The 8,207-nt window shown below is 48.4% G+C and overlaps 1 non-coding gene across 1 annotated transcript; it reads left to right on the forward strand.

Moving 5' to 3' along the window:
• The first annotated feature begins 2,916 nt into the window (after positions 1-2,916).
• TRNAS-AGA (transfer RNA serine (anticodon AGA)) lies at positions 2,917-2,989 on the forward strand. Its single transcript has one exon. It is a non-coding gene; the product is annotated as a tRNA-Ser (tRNA).
• Positions 2,990-8,207: the final 5,218 nt, after the last annotated feature.

Raw genomic sequence — 8,207 nt, forward strand, 5'->3', positions numbered from 1 at the left:
TTGCTGAAATAGCTGGAGTGTCTTGGAGTCCTGAATCCCCTGAAGGGAATTTGGTTCCAAAGCTTCTTAAAGGCATGTGAGGAGGTGTGGGAGGAATGTGGTTGGTGTCCAGGAGGGGGACAGTCACGCCCAGGAGAACACAGCACGAAGGAAGCCAGAGGGAAGAGTGACTGAATCGCAGTGATGGGTGAATTCGGGAAGAGGCAGAAGACTTGGGTGATGCTCCATCTGTATCTTAGATGGTCACACTGATGTCCCGGACTCTAATCCAGCCCCTCCCCATGAGTATCTGTAACCTCCCTCTCCGACAGGGGAAACACGGCTCCCACTATCCACTATACACTCCTTATTTGCTCGATATCATTGCTCATGGAAAACTTTCAGAATTGTGATCCCCTACTGAAAACTTTCATCTATGCTTTTGAAGCACAAAATATTCACATATTAAACTTGTGCACAATGAAAGCTTGGAAATGTAAAGGCACAGGAAAGAACTGGAATTCAAAAAGACATCAGTCAGCTAGGATAAGGACTCCAAGTAAAACATGAATTAACAGGATGCGCAAGAGTTTGACAATAAGTAAGTGGCCTCAGTAGAGAATAACAGGGAGCAGGCTTAGCGGCAATTCGTGTGAGACGGGGAAGGGGTGGACGCACTTGGCTGACCACGAGCTCGGGCTGTGACCATGCTGCTAGACAAAACCAACGGCAAGAGCCGGCCGTGATGAAACAGACTATTTCATCCAAGGCAGGCAAACGCCGCTGGGCCCGGTGCGGGGCAGACACAGCAAGCGTTTCTATCCACCCTGTAAAGAGTGCACAGGAGAGGGAGCGGGGCCATGCAAGAGGGATCGGGTCATGCTCCTAAAATACTAGCAGGGATTAGATGTACCCTGTGCCACTCCAGAGGACAGAGCGAAGACCTTGGAGTCTGAGGCTCAGTCCCAAACCGATGGGGCCCAACAAGGGTGGGGGCGATGATTTACTCCACAAGCTCCTGACGTGGGGGGCAGCAAACTTGGTACGCTGAACACCCAGGAGGCTGGGGGGCCACTCTAGAGGTCATGTCCTTCAAGAAAAAGCTGGAAGGGCAGTCCAACTGGGCTGTTAATGACAAAGTTTTGCTGAAAAGCAAAAATAGGATGAGGAACCAAAATAAGGGAGGTCAGGGGACCAGGACATCCCAGATCAAGGAGCAGGAGGAAGAGGGATGGGCAAGACTCCCAGAGCCAAACCCCATCTTTGGTTCAGTCTGCTTGAAGGTCACAGAGCAAACCTGGACCCAGGGAGGACAGCAGGAAGAAGGCAGAGGTTATTTGATGAGAAGGAAAACTTTCTAACAATTAGAGTTGTCCAAAAATAAAACATAATCCCCATCAAGAGAGAGATTCGGAGTCAGTCAGGCACTATTAGTAGGCATGGCTGCCAATGGCCACGACTGCAGACGCGGTGATCGCGAGATTGACAGATGCTGGGAGAGACCCAGGCGCTGCCGGGCTTGGCGGGCGCCTGAACCCAGTGAGCTGATGGGCCCCCAAGGAGTTAAGGGACGCTGGTCGGAGGTTCAGGGTTCCAGGGATAAATAGCCCATTCGGGTCCCACAGGACCCTGGAAACGTGTTTGCGTGGTGTGGACATGAGACTGGCTTTTGTTCTTTCTTTTACATGTGTATTTTTGATTAAAAAAAGACAGGATTTAAAAAGGACCCACAGATGGACTGGAGTCAGGAGGCCGGGATTCTGATCCTGACTCAGAGCACACGCCCCACGGGAGCTTCGGATCAGAGGAGGAGACTTCTCAGGTCTCATCCAACTCTCAGTTTTTTACAAAAGAGATTCTGTTATTTAAAATGAGTCTGTATAAATTGCTACTTTCTTAGAATGTAATTGAGCCTCTTTTCCAAGCCTGGGTGTAGTTTCTTTAGCATCTTTGTTAGCAGGAGGAAAATGGATTGAAAAACAAGCATCCGACTTCTCAACTTCTCACTAGGGATGCAATTCAAATAGTGGTGAGGAGAAAAAATGTGAATGGATTCAAAGCTGACAACTAAAGAAGCCAAAAAAAAAAAAAAAAAAGGCTTAGATCTGTAACAGCACCTCACGACGTGCGCCGTAAAGTGCCCAAAATGTGCAAGAGGGAAGCGACGTCACGTCAGGACGAGTTTAGAAAGGAACACGGCCACACAAAGGCCAGCGCTATTTTGGTTTGTGCATGGAAAGACATCCTGTCATGGATATTATATTCTGTGTGGGCACCTCAGAGCTCAGAGACGGGAAGGACTCCTGAGGGATGAAAAGGAAGAAGGGAAGCTGGGAATCAGCACATGAGCTCAGAGGCCGGCGCTGAGCCCAGAGCCTGGCGCCTCGGAGGAGTTCAGCAACCCTAGTTGAATGAATAACTCAAAATTAACGGTCGAATGGAGGGTTGGGCTGATAAGGAGATGTTTAGTTTGCAAAATGAGGAACAATAAACACACGTCCAGGGTGAGACTAACCCAATCTGCTTATGGATATTTACATATGTAGGTATTTGCAAGTCGTTTGCACACATATCAGCACCTAAACCAAGATTCTGAGCAAAAAATTTTCGATAAAAGTAAATGTAGGTAGAATCACAAGCAGAAAGTGCCAGGGTTACCAGGGAACAGTGAAGTTATTTCCCTAAGGGATGAGGGGCAGCCCAGAAAACCATCCTGGGAAATCCCAAATCCACGTGGTGACATCCGTCCTCACAGGAGGGTGCCCAGGAGCTGGGCAGGGCTATTTCATGGGTCCTTTCTGTGATTCCACCAGTCAACATTTTTCTCTAGTGTTGAGCATCCCTGTGGCCCTCCCAGACCCCGGAGGTGTCACCTGACCCTGTAGTTCTGGGGTTTGGGGAACACAGTGTAAGTAATTTCAATTAAAAGAGAAGGAGGGAGGGTATAGCTCAGTGGTAGAGCACATGCTTAGAAGGTATGAGGTCCTGGGTTCAATCCTCAGTACCTCCTCTAAAAATAAATAAACAAACCTAATGAACACCCCCCACCCCACCAAAAAAAAAAAAAGAGAGAGAGAGAAACCTTGGGTTTGGGATGTTTTGATCATTCTGTTAATCTGTCAGCAAGCTTCTTGAACTTCTAAGGTGAATAAAACACAGAATTGATCAGGGGGTTGAAAAAGAAAGACACGTCCTTTTTGAAACTCAAACCACAATAAAACAATACAAAGAAAAAAAAGATGATAAAATCTGGCAGCTTTAATAAATGTTAAAGTAACAAAACCACACAATGAACTGTTAATGTAATAAAGCAATAAAGGGATACACAAAATGAGATCAGTGATCATCGGGCATTTGGGGATGACCATGGTGAGTTCAAACACAGCTGGCGAAGAAGTTTGGAAGGTTGGTGGGTCTTGATTGAACACTTTCTAGGACCCGAAGCTGTGTGTGAGCACCTCTCACTCGGATCGCCTGGGAGCTGTGTGGGAAGGAGGACAACCTCCCGTTTGCAGACAAGGAAACTGAGCCTCACAGAAGTGTGGTCACTTGCCCGAGTTCCCACCACTCCAAAGTGGAGGAGCAGAGATGCTCAGGGTACACACTCTTCCTGATAATCTCCAAGGCCAAGGAATTGGCCAAATGGTGGAGGAGAACAGAAATCAATTTTAAAATGTGTCAGTTTGAGTAACAACAGGCGATAGTGTGGGAGAGCCAGCCTTGGAAAGCCTTCCGGAGAACGCAAAGGAAACGCTTCACAGGGCGGATGTTTAAAGAGCTCGCCTCTGCCCTCCACAAACCTGTCTTTCACCACAGAGTCCTTAAGCGAGACGGACCTCAGGATTCAGGGAAGGCGCAGCGCAGAGTCCCCTATGTGCTTCTCTCACGCTTCCAATCCGTACGAGGCGGAGGGTGTGCCTTGTCACCTGGATGCTACCTGCTCCCTGCCCAAAGGTTTGGCCTGTCAGCAGAGATTGGGAGCTTAGGAGCAACAATTCAAGAAGGGATTGTTTTTGCAAACTGTAAATTGCTTTTTCCTTGTTAATTAGGGATGAAGTCTTCAGACCCCGTGGACTACTTGAGTAGAATCCCCACCCATGGAGGGAGAAAAGACCAGGCTCCTGCAGGGAGCCGTTTCCTCTCTCCCCCCAGCTCCATTTGGGTTTCCACTGCCTTTGAGCCTTTCCCCGTGGAGAACAGGGCCGCGTGGACGATTAATCCCAAAGATGGGTATTTTATCTTGTCCAAGCGGAGGGTAGAGCTGAAGTCAGCACTGAAAGGAAATGCCATGTTTATGAGCCATTAAGGTTCTGATGATTCTGTAGAAGAGTCCTCCATTGGAATATCAAGTTCTGGAAGTTGGAAATGGGTCAAAACGCAGCTCTTCATGCTCATGGCTTCCCAGGATCATTCAAGCCTTCCAGACTCACTGGCTAGAGGCCTGGCCAGGAGTCAGCGCCTGTTTCCAGTCTGGACCTCCTGAGGGCGGCATCCTGGGGACAAGTCACTAGCTTCTCTCTGCCTCAGTCCCAGCTCTCAAATCTAGGAATCGCGGGACTCGTCCTTCAGAGGACTGACTGCAACGCTCCAAACATGGCCTTCGGCAAAAACCACGGACCTCGGCAATTAGGTATCTCCTTAAATGTCTGTCATACGAATCAGTGATTGGACAAAGGAGTGCCACTTAGGGCTCTGAAAGCATTTTCCCCAACTCTGAAGGGACAATCAAAGGCAAAGCTCAGCAACCAAAAACTGGAGATTTTGATTTATTGTCGCCGAACAAGCTGAAAAATCTTACTAAGAGACACTTGAACATTTTAAGTATCATCTTGTGGTAATAAAGGCCTCTCATACATATTTATGCACTTAGCTCTGTAATAACCACTTGAAAGACTAGGTTTTCCCCCCTGGGGAATGAAGCTAGTAAAATCTGACAACTTAGTCGAAGTTCAAAGGTCCAAATATCTATAACACAAAAATGTTGGAATTTCTTCCACAAGTAGAAAGCACTTTCATGTTTACTGACTCAGGGAGCATTTAGACACTCAACTCGTCCTTGAAAGTCCTCAAAAGTTCGCCTCCCCCAGCTCAGCATTCTTTGTGAACACTGGCCAACCTCACTGAAGTGTATGTGGGGGTCAGTCTGGGTCGAGACAGGTAATATCTGGAGATGGAGGAAACAAGTTGGCCATGAGGTATTCAGCAAAGAATTCCGAAGAGGCTCTGCATTCAGAGTTGCTTTGCAAAACCTTGTTACCATTGCTCAGTGTCATTTATTACCTTCTGAAAGTAAAATCATATGACCCCCATTTCCTCAGTAAGTTAATTATTTTATTTCTTTGTATGAGGCAAAACACTACTTTTATTGTTAATTAATATACTAAAATTAGGTTACACCATTCTGGACATGTGAAATTGAATTTAGTACTCTCAAATATGTTTTTTAAAAGCCAGTCAAAAGTAAATGCCTTCAATGTCTTTTCTTTTTCCAACTGAGCATAAATTTGCTTCCTATGAAATTTCATTTCTTCCTGCTGTTCTGAATAACATAATGCCGCTTATTTTCCAAAGGGAGGGAAGAAGAAGAAGAATGGGACATTCAGTTACATTTCAAAATTCAGATATTTAATAACTGAGGAAAAAAAAAAGAAAGCAAGAAAAGTAAAAATACAACAAAAGAGATATAATCATCCATGAGTTTCCAAAATAATTAAATGGAAAACATGAGAAGAATTCTTTATTTAGGGACTAATTTCAGGCACTTAAGATTTTTCTTCTCTTTTTTCCTTTTCTCGTTGATTAAAGTGAGGCTATAACAGGAAATCTAGAAATTGTTTTCTCCTGAAGAGAAGCAGAAATAACATGTCCATCCCAGAGAAAGGCAGCAGGAACTCTCCACCGGACGGTGGGTCACAAAGTGATTTCTTGGTTCCTTCAGTTCTTCTGCTGTAATGAAATTCCACTGATACATCTGCCACCCCACACTGTTAATTACTTTCCTATTTATCTAGTATCCCTATAAGTGGAACGCAATCTACTGCCAGGGAACGGTTTGACTCCTGTGCTAAGTAGATGGCATTCCGATCCGGTGAGGTCGACAGCAGCTGGAGTGAGCTTTTATCTCACTGCCACGTCAAATTCTCACCCAGCAGGCCCTAGCTACTCCAAGGGTTTGGTTTTTTGGTTTTTTTTTTTTCTTCTCTGCGAAAGATTAATAATAGTTCTTAGAAGTCAATAAACTGATCCTGGGCCTTCTCGGTTGTCAGGCCCTGCTTCTTTTTGATAGGAAGGAGGAAATGGACAGTTTACATGGCAAAGGGTGGGAGGGAGGTGTTCACACAAAGGGTCTAACTGAGTATGCTGCCCTTTAAGTCCTAGAGGTAAAAGGTCTCCCCGAGATGAACGGGAGATGAACCGAACAGCAGGTTCACGTCTAAAGAACGATGACGCTTACAAGCAGATGTGTGAGTTATGGCCTTGTTAGTCTGGGCCTTCCTTCTTCACCCGGCAGTCGTCTGGTGGTCAGTTCAGAGGACAACAGAGGCAGAGATAAGACTGATCTTCACAGTCCGCTTTGGGTTTTCCAGGAGCCGAGGAAGAAGCGGACACTGTGGATGTCCAGCTAAAAGGCGGCGATTTAAGGCAGAGAGGGGAGCACACAGTCCATAAATGAATGCTCAAAGCGCTGAGCAGAGTGAGGTCCTCTACCAGTGGGAGCCTCCCTCGCTATCCAAGAGCAGGAAGCAAGGCCTCTGTCCAGTTCAGTCCCCTCTCATCGTGCTCTCGGCTGGGCTTGTTTTGCTTGATTTGGTTTTGTTTCAGTGAGACTGCGAGGGGCCTGGTCTCTTTCTGGGACATTAAAACAGGCAGGAAAGGAGGCTGAGTCAGGGAGAGAAGAGAGGTGGAAAGAGAGGCCAGCAACGCTAATTCCACTTCCTGCTTCCACTTTTACTGAGACTTCCTTCCTTTATCCGTCACCACTGAGTGGCTGACTCTTCTATTCCAATGGCCACCAGTGCCTCGGGGGCTGCATCAGAGGGAGTCCAGGCCTCAGAGGGTGTGACCTGGGGCAGTGACCCCACCCCGGCCGCTCCCAGGCCGCCTGGTCCAGGGGCATCTCCTTCCACGCCGGCGAGTCAGCGTCGGGGCCTCCTGTGTCACGTGGCTTCCTCCCTGGTCCGCTCACCCAGGGCCTCCATTTCCTTTGAACTTTGACTCCAAGAAGCGTTTCCTGACTCTCTAGGGCCCACGCTGGTGACAGCTCTGAGACTTAGGGAGGCATGGCCTGCCATCCTTACCAGCTCGGGTTTGCCTTGAAAGCGGAATTCCAGTGTCCGGCTCCCGCAGGAGAGGTCCCTCTGCAGGTCCCGGAGGGAGGAGCTGCGGGCATCGTTCTCTTTCCCGGCTCCGCCCTGGCTGCCGTCCCTGCAGATCCACGTCCCTTTCCTTCCTCTGTCCTGTGGCCGCGTCCCCGCCCAGGCCGTGCTCCCTGCTGCAGAGCCGGTCCGTCCCACAGGCTCTGCGACCAAGCCTGTTCCTCACCGGGTCCAGTCAAGCCTCTGTGAAAGGGGAGCAGCGGGGACTCTCCCAGGCCCCCTCCCCAGGGCGACGTCACCCCCTCGGCCGCCCGTGGGTACAGACACCACCTCATTACTGGATGCGACTCCTGTGAGGGTAGGGTTAGACACTCTCTCTTTTCTTCTCCAGGGGAGAGTCGATTGCACATCGGAGTCTATTAATCTTATAAACAGTTATGGAGCTGAAGAGGCTGCATCGAACAGCTGAGGTTTTTAAAGAAGTTGGAGCACAGGAGCCATTATTATAATGAAGTTCCATGATGTATAATCATGTCTCTGGGTGACCAGGCACAATTCCTTAAGTCTGAGAAATTGTAAATGAAGTTCTGTTTACACTGAGCAGCCTCCCCAAAGCCTGTGCTCATGTCTCCTGTCTCGGGGGACGTCTGCTCTTAGCCTGATTACCGGGTCTTCGGCACCTCCATCCCGAAGCTGGCAAACCTGGCAGGCTGGGAGCGACCGCCCCCTCCTCCCGTCCTGTGGCACGGGGACCGGGGAAGAGGACAGCCAGGAAGAGGCAGAGGGGCCGTGCTGCTGTCCCCTTCCATTAAGACCTGCTTGTTCATCTGTCTCTTATATTTGGTTCAGTGGCATAAAACAAAAGGGCATTTATCTTTCTCCCCAGATGCAACCAACAGATGCTGGGAACCA

Source organism: Vicugna pacos, chromosome 8 (assembly GCF_048564905.1).
Source record: "Vicugna pacos chromosome 8, VicPac4, whole genome shotgun sequence".
Taxonomy (NCBI): domain Eukaryota; kingdom Metazoa; phylum Chordata; class Mammalia; order Artiodactyla; family Camelidae; genus Vicugna; species Vicugna pacos.